This window comes from Pipistrellus hanaki, assembly GCF_964339955.1.
Source record: "Pipistrellus hanaki genome assembly, chromosome: 4".
Lineage (NCBI taxonomy): Eukaryota > Metazoa > Chordata > Mammalia > Chiroptera > Vespertilionidae > Pipistrellus > Pipistrellus hanaki.
This window is the reverse complement of record NC_140506.1, coordinates 90,382,437-90,399,428: the sequence shown is the minus strand read 5'-3', so window position 1 is coordinate 90,399,428 and position 16,992 is coordinate 90,382,437. Positions and strand designations below refer to the sequence as shown.

Here is a 16,992-nt window from a genome sequence, read left to right as displayed (position 1 = left end):
TCCTATCTAATAAAAGAATAATATGTAAATTGACTGTCACGCCAACATACAAGATGGCTGCCCCCATGTGGTCAAAGATGGCTGCCCCCATGTGGACAAAAGATGGCCACCACAAGGTGGCTGGCAGGGGAGGGAAGTTAGGGGCAACCAGGCCAGCAAGGCAGGGCAGTTGGGGGCAATTGGGCCAGCAGGAAAGCTGTTAGGCATCGATCAAGCTGGCAGGGGAGTGGTTAGGGGGTGATCAGGCTGGCAGGCAGAAGCGGTTAGGGTCAGGCAGGCAGGCAGGCAGGCAGGTAGGCAAGTGTTTGGGAGTCAGTAGTCCTGGATTGTGAGAGGGATCTCCTAGATTGGAGAGGGTGCAGGCTGGGCTGAGGGATACCCCTAGCCTGCCAGTGCATAAATTTTGTGCACTGGGCCTCTAGTCCTATATAATAAAAGAGAAACATGTAAATTGACCATACCTCTGCTACGCTCAAAAGCCAGTCAGGAGCCAGTATGCTATATTAACCCCACAAAGATAGTGGTTAAATTGCATACGCAGGCACCAAGCGGCCTGGGTCCCAGGAACATCCTTGGGACCCAGGCTGCTCCTAGCCTGTAGGCCCACGCTTAGGCCCTGAGTGGCAGGGGTCCCAGAATGCCCCCATGCCACTACGGGCCTATGGGTGCAGGTGCCAAGCAGCTGGGGGCGGGGCAGGAACATCCCGGTGTCTCATGTGCAAGCAGCTGGGGGATGTTCCCGCCCTGCCCCCAGCCGCTTGCACGTGCGCTGGTGCCAAGCAGCCCAGGTGTGCCCGCATACCCCCTAGCCCAGCACCCACAACATGGGGCTGGCTGTAGGGCTCTGGGGCATGCAGAGACCTCGGCGGCCACCGCTGCAGGGTCTGGGGTCTCCACACGCCACCCCCCTCCCCAGCCCGGTGCCCAAGATGCGGGGCTGGCTACTGGCCTTGGGAGCATTTCTCCTCCCACCCTCCCCCTGGTGGTGGGAACATGCCCAAGCCCAGTGGACACAACACAGGGGTCCTCTGACACATGAGCTGCAGAGGAAATACCATTTCTTTAAAATATATATATATATATAATATATATATATATATATATATATATATATATATATATATATATATATATAATTTATAGATTTTTTTTTATTTTATTTTTTACAGAGAAGAAGGGGTAGGGATAGACCGTCAAAAACATCAATGAAAGAGAAACATCGATCAGCTGCCTCCTGTACACTCCCCACTGGGGATGTGCCTCCAACCAAGGTACATGCCCTTAACAGGAATCACACCAGGGACCCTTCAGTCTGCTGGCCGACAGTCTATCCACTGAGCCAAACCAGTTTGAGCGTAAATACCTTTTCTGACCACTCATTGGCTAAGCAGTATTCTTGGTAACTTGGGTTATAAGAATCCAAGAAGGTGATCTAGGTTTTCCACCTCACTCCTGGAGGAAAAAAGGGAGGTCCAATGCTGGAGGGGCTATGAAATGTCATATCCTGCCCTAGCTGGTTTGGCTCAGTGGATAGAGCCTTGGCCTGTCAACCGCAGGGTCCGGGTTCAGTTCTGATCAAGGACATGTACCTAGGTTACAGGCTCCTTCCTGGCTGGGGCCCAGGTCAGGGCTCATGCAGGAGGCAACCAATCAAAGTGTCCCTCTCACACTGATGTTTCTCTCTGTCTCTCCCTCTCTCTTCCACGTTCTCTAAAAATCAATGGAAACATATCCTCAGGTGAGTATTTTTTTTTTTTTTTTTTTTTTTTTTTTGCTTTTTTTTTTTTTTTTTTAATAAATTTTTATTGTTCATATTATTACAAGTGTTCCTTTTCCGCCCCCTTCCCACCCCACCCTCTGCCCTTTCCCCAACCCCCATTGTCCTCATCCATAGGTGCACAGTTTATGTTCAGTCTCTTCCCACATTCCCCTGTCCCCTTTTCCCCAAGAATCATCAGTTCACTCCCCTTCCATACCTCTGATTCTATTATATTCAACAGTTAATATTGTTCATCAGATTTTTTTTTTTAATTTCCTTGGTTTTTAGATTCACTTGTTGATAGTTACGTATTTGTTGTTCATATTTTTATCTTTATTTACTTTCTCTTCTGAAAGAACCCCCTTCAGCAATTCATATAATTCTGGTTTGGTGGTGATGAACTCCTTTAGCTTTTTTTTATTAGTGAAGCTCTTTATCTGACCTTCGATTCTGAGTGATAGCTTTGCTGGGTAGAGTATTTTTGGCTGTAGGTTCTTGCTATTCATCACCTTGAATATTTCTTGCCATTCCCGTCTGGCCTGCATGGTTTCTGTTGAGAAATCAGCTGACAATCGTATAGGTGCTCCTTTATAGGTAACCACCTGCTTAGCTCTTGCTGCTTTTAATATTCTCTCTTTGTCCTTTGCTCTTGGAATCTTAATTATGATTTGTCTTGGTGTGGTCCTCTTTGGATTCCTCTTATTTGGAGTTCTGTGTGCTTCCTGGACTTGTAAGTCCAATTCTTTCCCCAGGTGGGGGAAGTTTTCTGTCACTATTTCTTTCAGTATGTTTTCGATATCTTGCTCTCTCTCATCTTCTGGGACCCCCATGATTCTGATGTTGGATCGTTTGAAGTTGTCCCAGAGGTTTCTTACATTATCTTCAATTTTCTGGATTCTCTTGCCTTCTAGCTTCTGTGGAGGAGTGTCTTCTGGCTCTTTATGTTCCAAATCTTTGACTTGATTCTTGCGATCTTCCCTTCTGTTTTTAGGACTCTGTAGAATATTTTTTATTTCAGACAATGTATTCTTTATTTCTTGTTGATCCCTTAGCATTTCTTGTTGATCCCTTTTCATATCCTCATAGGTCTCATTTATTTTATCGGCCTTTTCTAGGAGTCTCTTGAAAAACCCTATAAGTGTGGTTTTGAACTCTATATCCAGTCGCTTTTTGTCCTCCATTTCTTTCCTTTGTGATCTATTTGGTTTAGGCATTTTCGCAGGCAGCTTTCCTGATGGGGCGGCGTTTCAGGGTGGAGCCTACAGCCTCGGCTTCCGTCAGCCCCGCCCTATGCGACTCCTGAGACTCAGGGTCCTTCAGTACTTGTTGTAAGCGCCTCTGAGAGAAAGGTGCCCTCGATTTTCGCCTGCTATCAAACAGTGTAAGCTCTCCCGCAATGGGCCCGAAACTGGGGTTCAGTTCAGTTGGAAGTGGAGTTGGAGGTGGCGTTCACAGCAGTCTGGAGCCCCAGTCTCCTTCCCGTCAGGGCAATCCCGCGGCACAGCCGGCCGTCCCTTCTCTGGGGGCAGTGAGTGCGCCTCCGGGACCTCCTTTCTCCGCTACCCCGGGGTTCCGACTTACAGCCCAGCTCCCTATGGCTGAGCCTGAGTCCCCGGGGTCTGGCCCAGAACTGGGGTTCAGAGCAGTCGGGAGCCCAGCACAGTCGGAGTTTTATCTCCTTTCCGCTAGGGAACGCCCGCCAGGCACTCGGCCTCCCTCCTCTCCAGCTCCGTCCTCTCCGCGTGCGCCGCGTGTCTCCGTACCTTAGGCTTTTACAGCTCCTCCGTGCTTCCTTCTGGTTTTCTCCTTGCTTCTTGTTGTAGGATTTCCAGTCAGTCGACTTTCCTGTAGTTCTGGGTAATGTCCATTTTATATTTTAGTTGTATTTATTAAAATTGTTGTGTGCGGCTGCGGCTAGTTGCCTACCCGAGCAGCCATCTTGTATTCTCCTCTCAGGTGAGTATTAAAAAAGAAAGAAAGTAAGAAATGTCTTATCCTATAAAAGACACATCTTGGAAATGCCTAAAGAAAGCTGTCATTTTTTCACATTCAAGGGACCAGAGTCCATGTTGATGAAAACACCTTGGTGGCTGTGGTGGCTGGCAGTGGCTGCAGCAGTGGGGTAATGGGCTGGCGCCTTCCCTTGATCAGCCCAGTCACTTCCTGCAGAAGGCAGCAGACAGACCCAGGGGGAGCAGGCCTAAGCCGTGATTAGGACATCCCCTGAGGGCTTGCAGTGGGTGAGAGGGGGCAGGCTGGGCTCAGGGAACCCCCTTCTGTACATCAATTTTATGCACTGGGTCATTAATATATATATATAGATAGATAGATAGATAGATAGATAGAGAGAGAGAGGCAGAGAGAGGCCTGGTACATGAATTCATGCATAGTTGGGGTCTAGCCAGCCTGGATAGGGGAAGGGGACATGGGTGGTTGTCCAACTTGCCTGCTGGTTGAACAGCTGGTTGGGGGAAAATTTCCAAATTAGCCTTTTATTATATACAGATTATTATGCGTTCAGAGATCATAATATTCTGGTCACTCAGTGTATTTCTCCTCTACCAGCCATGCCGAAAGCCTGCCCAGGAATCAATTTTCTCCCTCTGACCCTCACCCTCAGTTGTGCTTAGTTGACTCCCTAAAGGCTATGTGTTAACTGCTTTTTCGGCAGGGAAAGTGAAAGGGAAACAAAATAAAATGAGACATAATAACCTCAGGAAAAAGGTCACATGATTTCAGTGGAACCACTGGGTACACAGTGGGGAAGAGCTGGAAGCAAACTCCCAAGTCTATTTCTGGGTCAGACCAGCCAGAGCAGCAGGAGAGCAGTTGGTTCTTCCTGAAGGTGAGAGCAGGGTGAGGGGCAGGGGCACCGGGAAGGAGAGCTGCCTCTGCAAGAGGTGGGAGTCCACCAGGGGAGGGGGCTTGTGATCCGGAACAGGGCGGCAGCCTTAGACTTCCCCCTGGCTGAGGACCCCAGAACGGGGTCCTCAGCCAGGGAAGGCCCAGGTACAGCAGGGAAATGATTTGCATGCAGGACTCAGCTCTTCCTTCTAGAAGGGGCGACTGAGGACAAAGGGTGAGGGCCTGGCCTTGGAAGGTGTGCCTTCGGATGTGTAGGGGGATTTGGGCAGGGAGTGTGAGTGGGTCAAGGACCCCCACTTTCCTTCCCTCTGTCCACAGGGGACCACCCCTCACCCCACTGTCACCTGTCAGATGACCTCCCCCCCTAACCCCCCTCAGAACATCCCCAGGTTTGTCCCATGGCAAGTTCTTATCCATGGGTCCTGCTGGGAGCGGTGAGCTGGGTGGAGGGGTGTCAGGAATTCTGAGCAGCCAAATGCAATACCTGGTGGACAGGGCAGCTGGTGAGCATCCCCATATGACCCAGGGAGCAGAGGACAGGGGCCCAGGGACCCAGGAGCCAAGCCTGGGTTTTCAAGGTCTGGGGGTACAGCCGGAGGGGGGTGAAGGGGATGGGCAGGAGGTGGGGCAGAGCCTGGGCCGGTGGCCACAGAAGCTCCCTCAGACAACACTTTCCCAAGGTGGGTGAGGAGACCGTGTGAGGAAGGCTCACCCGTCTGAATTCCAGTAACGGACTCAGAGACAGAAGTCTGGCGAAAATGGACTTTTAAAACTTTCTGGAGAGCAGGTGTCTGCTGGTGCAGCCCCTGAATTAGCTGCACAGGCAGTGTTTATCCCGTTGTGTGAAAGCCCTCCTCCAGGTCTTTGCTGAGTACATGGAGTTTGCAATCTATCCCATAGGGCCCCAGGTCTTATTGGGTTTGTATATTTTGTGTGTGTGTGTGTGTGTGTGTGTTTTCATTGGCTGAGGCCTTTTGTAGTTGTCTCCACCTCCCTTTGTCTAGCGAGTCTTCCTGGAAAATGTGCTGCAAGCCAGGAGCACAGCTCTCATATCCTCTCCCCACCTCCCCTCCCACATCCTGTTTGCTCTGGGGAATTCAGTAACTGACTGGCCATATGCTGTTTCCTTTCTATGAAGATGAATTCCACAACGGGAAGCCCCAGCCAATTGGGGAGCTCAGAGGCAAAAGGGGGGAGTGGGGAGGTGAGCTTCCCCCCAGGCCTGCAGAGGAGACTCCTGAGCCCAAGGCAAAGCCAGGCCCTGGGACTCCACAGACAGAGCCCTGTCCCCCCACGCCCAGAGAGTGGGCCCTCAGCTCTCCTGTTGTCCAGGTGACCCCTGTAGGCAGGGTCCCTGTGAGGGTTGGGACCTGGCTTCTGCCTTGCAGGAGCAGATCCCAGGGCCCTGGGGGAATTGGAGTGTGTGGGAAGGTGACTTGTGGTGTTCTCTCCACAGGTGTGAGCTCTGACTTTTTGAGAAGATGGTGGTAGAAGAAAGTAGCAGGTTCCTGCGCAATTTGGTGAGATCAGCCAGACCTGGCCATGCCCAGCCACCAATTAATGGGCCAAACACAGGACTCTGGTCATTTCCCCACGGACAGGGTGCACCCAGGACAACTAAGGGCCTGGACACATGGGGGGGAGGCATCTCAAGCGACAGGCCAGGAGTTCTCAGGTGATGGGGCAGAAATAGAATATCGGGGACCAACTGAAATTGTAAGAAATATTAACCGTGTTCTGATAACCGTGATTGTTTAGTTCCGATGAAAGAAGGCACAGGGCTGGGAGCTCACCTGGAAATGCAGCCCATCCCCCCACCAGGGAGCTGCCTATTGTCCTGGGAAGATTAACAACCTGGTGGTGGAAACCAGAGCCTGAGCCCTTCCCATTTCCCCAGGCCTTTGAGGACCCCCAGCCTGTGCATACCGCAGGCCTTGGCAAATCTCCAGCCTGTGTTACCTGCAAACTGCCCACTGGGCATTCCCTTGCCTACTTCCCCATGTAATCTTTGTCCTTCTACCCAATATAAGCAGCTGGTTTAGCAGGTGTTTGTGGATGACCTGCTGCTCGCTGACACTGCCAGCAGTATTGGAATTAATGCTCACAATGATTCCATCCTGTCTCTGCTTCATTGGCTCAAGGAGTGACAGCAGCAGGGATCCACTGATTGTCAGGTTACACAGGGACCCCTCAGCCTCCATCCCCTGCTGGGGTGTCAGAAGGGCCACCTCCTCCAGAGCCTGAAGGACCCTCTGCAGTGAGCCCAGCTCACCCTGTGAGCAGTTCCACTGGCCACTTGCTTTCTCCCTCCAGCCCAGGGGTTGGAGAGTGCCATCCCCATGACCTATGAGGTGGCAGGGCCCAGAGGGCCAAGGGCCATCCTGAGGCCACCAGTTGCTCACTACAGAGGTGGGAGCAGAGCCAGCATCTCCCGCTCAGCTCAGTGGATGGGGCCATTCCTCCCTCTGGTTCCACCCATCCTGTCAGCGGGACCCTGAGCCCACAGTCCCCTCAGTGTCTCTATCCTGCGGGGTGAGCCTGGGCTCACAGGTCACCCTTCCCCTTTCTTCCTCCTTATAGGGATCGATCAGTGTGAGATCAGGAAGAGTGTCCGGTGGGTTTCTGCTATCCATGACTGCGATGGCAGTAGGTTTAATAGGAGTCGGCATCGGCATCTTCTGGGATAAGGTGTGTTAACATAAAAACAAAAAACAAAAAAACCCAACACATTGAAACCTGTAAAGAATTTTAGTGAGTTTATTTGAGTCAAACTGTTGACATATACCAGGAAGCAGAACCTCAATGGGTTAAGATAATGCTTCAGAGAATAGTGGGTTACATTTGTATTTATACATTGCCATCAAAGGAGGGACATACCGGTAGGTGGGTTACATGAAATTCATTGGTGATGGATAAAGGAGGTGGGATAAAGCAAAGCGGTGGGAAACACCTGGGATTGGATAAAAAGTAAAATGATAGACACATACTTAGGTGAGTGCAGGAACAATTAACATGATAATGAAGGAATTTGAGGCGTGGGTCCTGGTGCCCACCACTTCTGGTTATACACCAGAGGCTCCGGAAAAAGGGAAGTTCAAGTTTCCCAGACATCTCACAGATATGTTATCTTAGAGGCAAAAAGGCAATGGGCTCAGGAAAGATCTAAGCTGACCTTGTCAGGGAAAATATCAGCCTAAGACATGACTGCCCACCATAACCTGTTTGTAGTTAAATATTTAATTTTCAGACATTCTTTTGTGGTTATTTTAGATCTCTAAATATGCAAGACTGCAACACAAATAGCGTAAGTGGCGCTTTGGGAATGGATCTCCGGAGTAACCTGAGGACCTGCCGTACAACGGACAGGAATCCTTTCCAAGCCCCTGGTCAGAAGGAGAAGGCTCCACCTTCCCAGGGAATGTGTGAAGCAGCATGCTATACACAGTTTATATTTTCATTATGAACAACGTCAACTTGGAGCAAAATAAAAATAAAATGCATACTGTGTGCCTGGCTCTTCCATTACCAGACTCTTTATCCCAGGATTCCTTTGAGACCCAGCCCTGGGGCCTCCCCAAACCCCATCAGCCCCCACCTGGCCCTTCCCCAGGCTGCCTGACCTGATTCATCTTTCAGACACAGGGCCACTGGTTCTTTTGGGGCCTCCTCAGGGCCCGGAAAAGAACAGCCAATTCTGTTTCTCCTCCACAGCACTCACAGCCACATCCCAGCTGTGTGCCATTTCCCCCACTAACCTGCTTCCAGTTCTCTGGGACACCGACTTTGTTTCCTCTGATTTAACTCAATTCTGACACCAACAGGAGGTATTTAAGACCCCACCAATCTGCCCCAACTTCAAAAGCCAGTCCCAGATTATGGGTGCCAGGTTACCCACAAATTTCTTTCCAGGGATTCCCACAACTTCTCCTTGGGTTCAATAATTTGCTAAACTGGGAGTCAGACATCCCTCTCACAATCCAGGTCCACTGGCTTTTAACTGCTCACCTGCCTGCCTCCCTGCCTCATTGTCCCTAACTGCCCTCAGTGCCAGCCTGATCACCCCTAACCACCTCTGCCTTTGGCCAGGTCACCCCCAATTGCCCACCCCCCTAAGGCCTGTTAGTCTCCAACTGCTCCCCCTGCTGGGGTAGTCACCCCCAACTATCCCCCCCACCCCTTGCTGGTGTAGTTGCCCACAACTACCCCTCTGCTAGCCTGGTCACCCCCACCTGCCCCCCTGCTAGCATGGTCGCCCCACACAGCCTGCTGTTCAGTCATTTGGTCATCCCTCACTAACCCCCTTGCAGGCCTAGTCGCCCCACACAGTCTGTAGTTTAGTTGCCTGTCTCGTTGTTTCATTCGGGACGGCTCCTAGCTCTTTATATATTAGGAAACTCGGGAACAGGGGACTGCTGAAAAGTAAGAGACCAATCAGTCAAAGCCCCATCACTTAAAAATGATACAATAGGAAGTGGCATTCCCCTCAGGGGCCAGACCCTCAGCCCTGCACTGCAGAGCCCCCGGAGGCACAGGGGGAGCTGTCCCTGGAGGGGCCACAGAGCGGCAGGCAGGCTAAAGCTGAAAGGAGTGTTTAGGGGTAAAACAGCAGGTCCGGGAAGTTTGGGGAATTAGGGTTCCATGGGGAGAACCACAGGCTGCAAAGCTGGGAGCTGCCCCCAGGTACACATTCACAGAATGAGGGAGCTGCCAGGAGGTGCACATTACAGATTGAAGGGCAGGAAGCCACTCATTCAGAGGAGGAGGAGGAGGAGGAGGGCCCAGGGAATAGAAAAGCCAAAGGGAGAAGAAGAGGGAACCTCACCTGAGGTTTGGGCTCCGAAGCCGCCACAGTGACCAATCAGAGGGGGTGTCAGGCCACAAGGAACTGCAGCCTTTTTCAACCTTAGGAAAGGGACTTAGTGGGCCTCTGTCCCCTGCCCCAGCTGGGAGTCTGTGCTTGTTTCTCAATGAATTTCCTCCTTTTCCTACACCACCTTTTGTCTGTGGCTTCATTCTTTGACAAGAACCAGGAAGCCACCTTTGCATGCTGCCCAGTTTGATCTGACTTTGGAGTTTCAAAGGTCCAGCAGACACATTTGTGGGGGAAAGGGGCCACCTGCTGACCTGACCAGCTCAGGGAAGGCCTGCGTGGCAGTCTTGCAAACTCAGAGACCTAAAGCAACCACACAGGATGGTCTGAAATTAAACTTTAACTAAAAGCAGTTACGGTGGGTAGTTACATCCTAGGCCGGTACCTTCACTGACAAGGTCAACCTTCCCTTATCTGAGCCTATTCGTCTTTTTGCGTTTATAATAACATATCCTTGAAATGTCTGGGTAACTGTTCACTTCCCCTTTTCTGGACCCCTTGGGGTACAACCTAATGTGCCAGGACAGACACCACAAACTCCTTCATTGTTATCATGTTATTTGTCCCTGCAACCACCTAAGTACCTGTGTATCATTTTACCTTATGTCCAATCCCAGGGGTTCCCTCTCAACCCCCAACCCCCCTCCGCCACATTGCTTTCTCCCACCTCCTTATTCTATCACCAATGAATTTCATGTAACCCACCTACCTGTGTCCCTTTCCTTTGACAGCAATGTATAAATACAGGTGTAACCCGCCATTCTCCAGAGCCTTATCTGAATTCGCTGAGGTTCTGCTTCCCAGCATATGTCGACAGTTTGGCATATAAACTCACAAAAATTCTTTACAGGTTCCAATGTTTTTTGTTTGTTTGTTTTGTGTGTCTTTTAACAGCACAAATTCATAATATTAAAAGAAGTAGAAAAAAAACTAAATGTGCCGGGACCGGTTTGGCTCAGTGGATAGAGACTCGGCCTGCGGACTGAAAGGTCCCGGGTTCGATTCCTGGCAAGGGCATGTACCTTGGCTGCGGGCACATCCCCAGTGGGGGGTGTGCAGGAGGCGACTGATCGATGATTCTCTCTCATTGATGTTTCTAACTCTCTATCCCTCTCTCTTCCTCTGTGCGAAAAATCAATAAAATATATTTTTTAAAAAACCAAAAAACTAAATGCCCATCGATAGAATATTATGATTATATCAATGAACTGAAATAAACAGGCATTAAAACAGGAACTCTGTATCCACATGGTTCTCAAGGCACACATGTCAGGCAGGCTGTTGCTCAGCACGGTGAGCTAGGTAGGCAGATGCAGAGACACAGGATGGTGGGTGCTGGGCCATGGGTGATGGGTGGTGGGCCATGGGTGGTGGGTGGTGGGTGGCGGGTGGTGGGCTTGATTGTTATTTTGTCTGTGTCGGGGGCCCTCCCTGAGGGTCCTTCCCTGCAAGACTTTCCCCAGGAGGCCTCAGGCCCCTCCTGCTGGCCTTCCCAAGATGCCCCTTGGTCATTGCCCTCCCAGGCCCAGTGTTACCTCCTCCAGAAAGTCTCCCAGGACTGAAGGCTTCTGGCTGATTGAGAATAAACAAGTAATCTTTTCTGTCAAAGAACAGTTTTGGCAGCCGTCATTCGGGCTCCAGTGACTTGACGCCAGTATTTTGGTCCTCATGACTGGCAGCTCCCCTGGAGGCCACCATCTTGGGCTCTGACTTCCCCTTCCACTTCCTCTGAAATAGCCAGTCTCAAAATAATGGGAAGCCGAGCTCTGAGCCTGAGCGATCAAGTCAGAGTTCAAAGTGAGGGCAGGGCCGACCCTGGGTCAGGAAATTAATGACCGATTGGATTTCCCTTCCCTTGTGCTTTGCCCTTGACTTCCAGCTGGCCAGAGCACCCTTCTGCGCAGGGGTAAATTGGCCTTGCCCATACACGCTTGAGTGTTTGCCTCATTGCTGCGACACCGTTGAGAGCATTTCTAACACTGAGCTTCCAGAGGAAGGGCCTTTGCCAAAATGTTGGCTCCGGGGATTCTGAGTACGGGATGGGCTGCAGACTGGGGCCGACACTGGACCTGAAGCTCTGTTTCCATCACAGGCTCGGGGTCCTCTTCAAATGGCTCCGAATTATGGAATCTTTGGCCTCATTCCCCACCACACCTGACACTGCCCTCCTGTCTGGGGCTTCAACTATACACTGAGTGGCCAGATTATTATGATCTCTGAACTCATAATAATCTTGCCACTAAATATATATATCTCCAGCCACGTGTTGCTGTGGCTCAGTCTGGTTAAATGGAAAAGAAAGAAAAGCGAAAGCACACATTCCTAATATGTTTTATTTCACAATGCTTGTGGATATTCAATATTTTTTGTTCTTCTATTGTCTGAGCAGATATCGAGGTTGTCTGGTTCGCCGACTCTTGAACATTCAATATATAATTGTCCATTTGAGAAGCAATCCGAGTCTAGATCTAAACCGCACAATTCTAAAGATTGGCCCTGAGCTTCGTGATTGCAAACGCCAATCGAATTGGGAATTGCAATCTCTTACATTGAAATGGCATATCCATTAGAATCATAGGAATGCTAGGAATGAGGACATCTTCACCTTTGAAAGGTCCTGTCACTATTGTTGCTTCTACAAAGTAGCTCATTAATTTTTTGTTCTGTGAGCCTCGTGCCGTTTGATATTGAAAGCTTTGGCTGGTTTATATTTCACATGATAACTGGCACGCGGATTTTCAATTGCAGTAGGTGCGGTGGCATCCCTGGCAGATCGAGTGAATTCAAAAATTCTGTTGGATAATTAACCCCTTCACCTGCTTCCACAACAGTGTCAACAGACTTGTATGGGACTGCCTCGCTCTGACTGTTAGACTGAAGAACGTTGTTAAGTTCGTAGACGTCTTTGTTCTTGGCCACAAGAATAGCTCCTTCACTCAGCCAATCGTGTTTCTTATAATTGGTTTAAATATTGGGAAATACTTTTTCAACCAATTCATCTTCCAACATCACTAAATTGCAGAAGTTATGAGGCATTGAAATTGGTCCTGAGGTCAACCGGCACCTTTCCGTTCCCAATTTCCAGCAATTGATGTGAGAATATCTCAGGGGATCAATCGTTTTGCAGCTGAACCTGCATATTTGTCATTCATTTTAACTTCTTTACGTGTCGCCACAAAGTAGAGTATTTCAGGCAAGCATTTATTTCATCTGCTGGTGTCCATCGAGGATTTCAGGTAATGTTTGCCTGAAATCTCCTGCAAGCAGTATTAATGCGTTCCCAAATGGTCTGATGATTCCACACAAATCTTGCAATGATCGATCAAGAGCCTCGAGGGATTTTTTGTGCGTCACTGTGCATTCATTCCAAACAATAAGTTTGCATTTCTGCAATACCTTTGCCATGCTGGATGCTTTGGAAATGTTGCACGTGGCAGTTTCAATGAATTGCATGTTCAATGGCAATTTCAAAGATGAATGAGCAGTTCTGGTAGCAATGTCACAGTTATTCCCAATGACACAAGAGCTAAAGCTTTGTCATTTTGGGATCCAGTTGCTGCCAGAATCAATCTAATTGGGAAAGTTTTACCAGTTCCTCCTGGTGCATCTAAGAAGAAGATTCCTTCAACCCCGTTATTGACAGTTTGCATTATTTGATTGTAAATGCCTTTTTGTTCAAGTGTTAGTTTAGGAATATTTGATTGCACATATGACAAAAGGTCACCTGTGTTGTAATTTTGTTCACTACGCAATTCTCCATCGAACGAAGCAGCAGCAGATGGAGTCGGTGATGGCATTCCCAATTGACTGAGAACTTTGTTCGCAATTTCTAAGCACAAATCTTGAATCATTATCAATATTGAAATGGTATAGTTAAAACTGGAAATTTGGAAATGGTAAATAGATCATAAATCGAAAACATTGAAATGGAATCCTAAAATATTTAGTATAGCCGGGACCGGTTTGGGTCAGTGGATAGAGCGTCAGCCTGCGGACTGAAAGGTCTCGGGTTCAATTCTGGTCAAGGGCAGGTACCTTGGTTGCGGGCATTGTTACGCCCAGACTTCGTGATCCCCAAGGACCACCAGGGAGCCGAGTCCGATACAATAAACAAAAGAGCCTGTACCATGCTAGCATGCGCTCTTCCCACCCACACCTGCAGCATGGCGGAAGAGAGCGAACTTCTCCCAGTCCAGGGGTTTTACTCCGGTCCGTGGTGATGTCACTGCCTCGGCTAACCCTGATTGGTTGGTTGAGGCCTAGGGATAACTCCACCCTGCAGGGCGGAGTTGGGAGCTCATCCTTGCCCCGCCCTGCCCTCTCATTCCCCCCTTGTCTAATGTGCCTAGTCAAATGATTGACTCAGCCTACTTCTTTTCAGCATAAACAACAAATACAGTTACCAAGACCCTTAGTACCACAGTTCCCATCAGTATTGTCCTCACTGAAGTCCAGTTCCCCTCCTGCAGGCATCAGTTCTCCTCCTGGCCTGTAGTTGCCAGGATCCAGGCCATGCAGGAGCTGGGAGTCATGTAGTCAGGTCTGGGTACCATCTACTTCAACACCAGTGGGCGTGCACAGGATAACAGTGCAACATCCCTTTGAGTCCTTGGGTAGCGAATTTCTTTACCCACATTGAGTTCCGGGGCTACAGGGTCTGCGGTGGGCACTGGCAGTGCATCTGGAACAAGCAAACTGCAGAGCCTGTAAGGACTTGAGCAAGGAAATGGTTACCATACATGATCCCCTCCCAAAAAGGGGAAACTTGTCCCAGTAAGGGATACACCTGGCCCTCAAGAGGGCAAAGGACAGGGGGTTGGTCCAACTTTCACCGATTCTAAGACACATTTAGTTAAACCCCCTTTTCCAGAGTCTCACTTACCTGTCCTAAGGCTAGAGCTATACTCTGAGATACCTTAGCTACCAAGGTGGGGCTGTTATCTGATAGTGGGGTATACCTCAACCTAATCTGAAGTGTCTATAAAAACTAGACCTTAATGCTGGTGGTTTAATCTCTGAAATCCACCTACCAATGCTCTCCTGGGGAGGTTCCCTTGGACCCGAATTCCCAGGGGGACCCCCTTACCTTGCTTAGCATTTACCTGTGCACAGACAGTACTTCTAGCAACTCTGCCTCACAGAAGTTCAGAAGTCTTGGTGACACTTAACTGGTGTCACCGGGCAACTCTGACCTAGAGCCTCTGGGACCAACAGTCTTGTCATCTGGAGGGTCCATCAACCATCTGGTCCTTCAGTGGCTTGCTTCTGTTCAGCCAATTCCTTCTGGCTGCAGTTGGTAACCCTCTTTCCTCTGTGGATGGCACAGTGTCTCCATCAATGGGCCTGGATTAAGGCCAAAAGTTCTGGAACTGTGCCCAAATGGTGTGGTCCAAGGTGACTACCACTGCCCCTGCATATCAGGTCCCATCCTGAGCGTAACTGCTCCCATCCGTGAACAGTACGTTGTCGTTTGTTACCTCTGTGCAGTCATGAATGGGTTCCTCATCATCATCTGGAAGCAGGCTGGCAGGGTTGATGGCCAGAGTCCTATGAAACGGGACACAGGGCTGGTCCAGGAGAAAAGCTTAGCTCCTGGCCCAGAGTCTGCTTATCTGCCTCCTTCACCAGCAGTGCTGTGGTGGCCACTGCCTGGGAGCATGCTGGCCACCCTGCTGCCACAGGGTCCAGTCTCTTAGACAGATAGGCAACAGGTCTCTTCCAGGGACCTAGAGTCTGAGTGAGAACCCCTTTGGCAATGCCTCTTACCTCACTCACGTAGAGGTGGAAGGGCTCCACGACATCTGGCAAGGCTAGGGCAGCTGCTGAGATGAGAGCCTTCTTTAGTTCCTCAAAGACTCGTTGTTCCACTTTGGACCAGTTCAACAGCTGCATTCCCCCAGTACGTGTTCCTTCCGAGGACCACAGTCCTTCTTGATGTCCAAGAAAAACAGCAGTTTGTCCGGTGGCTTCCTGGGCTGATGTACGGGTCCTATTGGCTCTCTCAAGACTAAATAGGCTGCCCCAATGCCCATCAGGAAACTAACAGGCTTGCCTCTCCTAGCTAACCTGTCAGGACATACTCTTTGCAATTTTTATAAAAATCTTATTTTCCAAAAATACATAACCGTGCCTCAAATTTTAAAGAAAAGGCAAGGGAGGAGGGAGCAGGTCCAGTACCTGTTCCCAGGCCTCCAGCCTCTTGAAATTTAAAATGGTACATTTTTCCTACAGATACAGATCTATCTGCATTTCTAAGCCCCCTCTACTGCCCCCCGCAGAACATCGGTGAAAATTGTCCAAGCAGTCGCAGGGGGTTAAATAATATAAATAATTGTTTTCATATTGTTTTAACACAATTCTAAATATTGTAAATTATAAACCTTTGTGATGAAGTCTACTTAAACCTATAAAGTAGATACACATGACTGAAACCAAAAATGATTCCCAAAGTTTAAACAAAATACAAGATGCAGGTACAAGCCCAAATTCAACAACAATGGCATATGAGAAAAGCAAAACAAAATAAATCAAATATAAAAGTTTCATGTTACATTAAACATTACTTCAGAAAAACTGACTTAAAATAATTTTTTAAGTGTAAGCATTACATACTTTTTCATCTGACAAATGAGAATAAATCAATCCTTGAGATCTTTGATTATTACTGCTTATTCTAAACACATATAATACAGTTTAGGCTGCCATATTCTAGGCATCTAGTTACTGCAATTAATTTTTTCTAATTCAATTTATACTTTGAGCTTTTAAAGCTGGCAAGTCAAATATATTTGGCATTTTTTTAGATTAATAACATTACATTTTTAATACATCCTGCTTACTTAGGGTAAAGTTTCAGCGACAGATCTGGTCACACATGTGTTGTTTTTTTTTCCAGATCTTAATTTTTTTTTCTTCTGAAGTTCAAACAAAGCACTGAATAATTTCTTTGCAGGAGAGCTAATAGTCTTGGGCTCTCCGGCCTTCCCTAGAAGGCAGTTTACTAAGATTTAAGACAATGTCAGAAAAAAGAATGAATTTTGTTCATAGGTCAATCACAATTCATACTTAAGTAGCTATATGACTCTGCTTAACTGATACCAATGACAAGGAAGACTAATCATTGTATGCAAGGCCATCTGGGCAGCTTCACCACGTTATCACCTGCCACTCCCTGCAGATCACTGGAGTAGCATTCAAATGCAAATGAACACATTCTTTAGCTTAAGACTCCTGGCCATTCTGGGCCATTCACATAAACACTTTACCATTACCATCTAGTTTCCGCCTCACGGCTGGGAATTTCAAAAGCTGCTTACAATGACTCGGGAAATCAGTTTTAATTTATCTCCCAGTTATCTCCACCACTTTTAAAACTTATTCTGTACCCAGAAAAGTGTTTTTAAGCACAGCCCAAAACTATGTGCACTTGTTTTGAACTGGCCTTTTCTCTTTACTGAGCACAGAGATTTGCCCTTGAGCTCTTTTCCGGTACCTGATG

The 16,992-nt window shown here is 48.5% G+C and overlaps 1 long non-coding RNA gene across 1 annotated transcript; it reads left to right on the top strand.

Annotated features, from left to right (window-relative positions):
• The first annotated feature begins 4,486 nt into the window (after positions 1–4,486).
• LOC311621957 lies at positions 4,487–8,129 on the top strand. Its single transcript, XR_014794904.1, has 4 exons — positions 4,487–4,604; positions 6,081–6,144; positions 7,205–7,312; positions 7,895–8,129. It is a non-coding gene; the product is annotated as an uncharacterized lncRNA (long non-coding RNA).
• Positions 8,130–16,992: the final 8,863 nt, after the last annotated feature.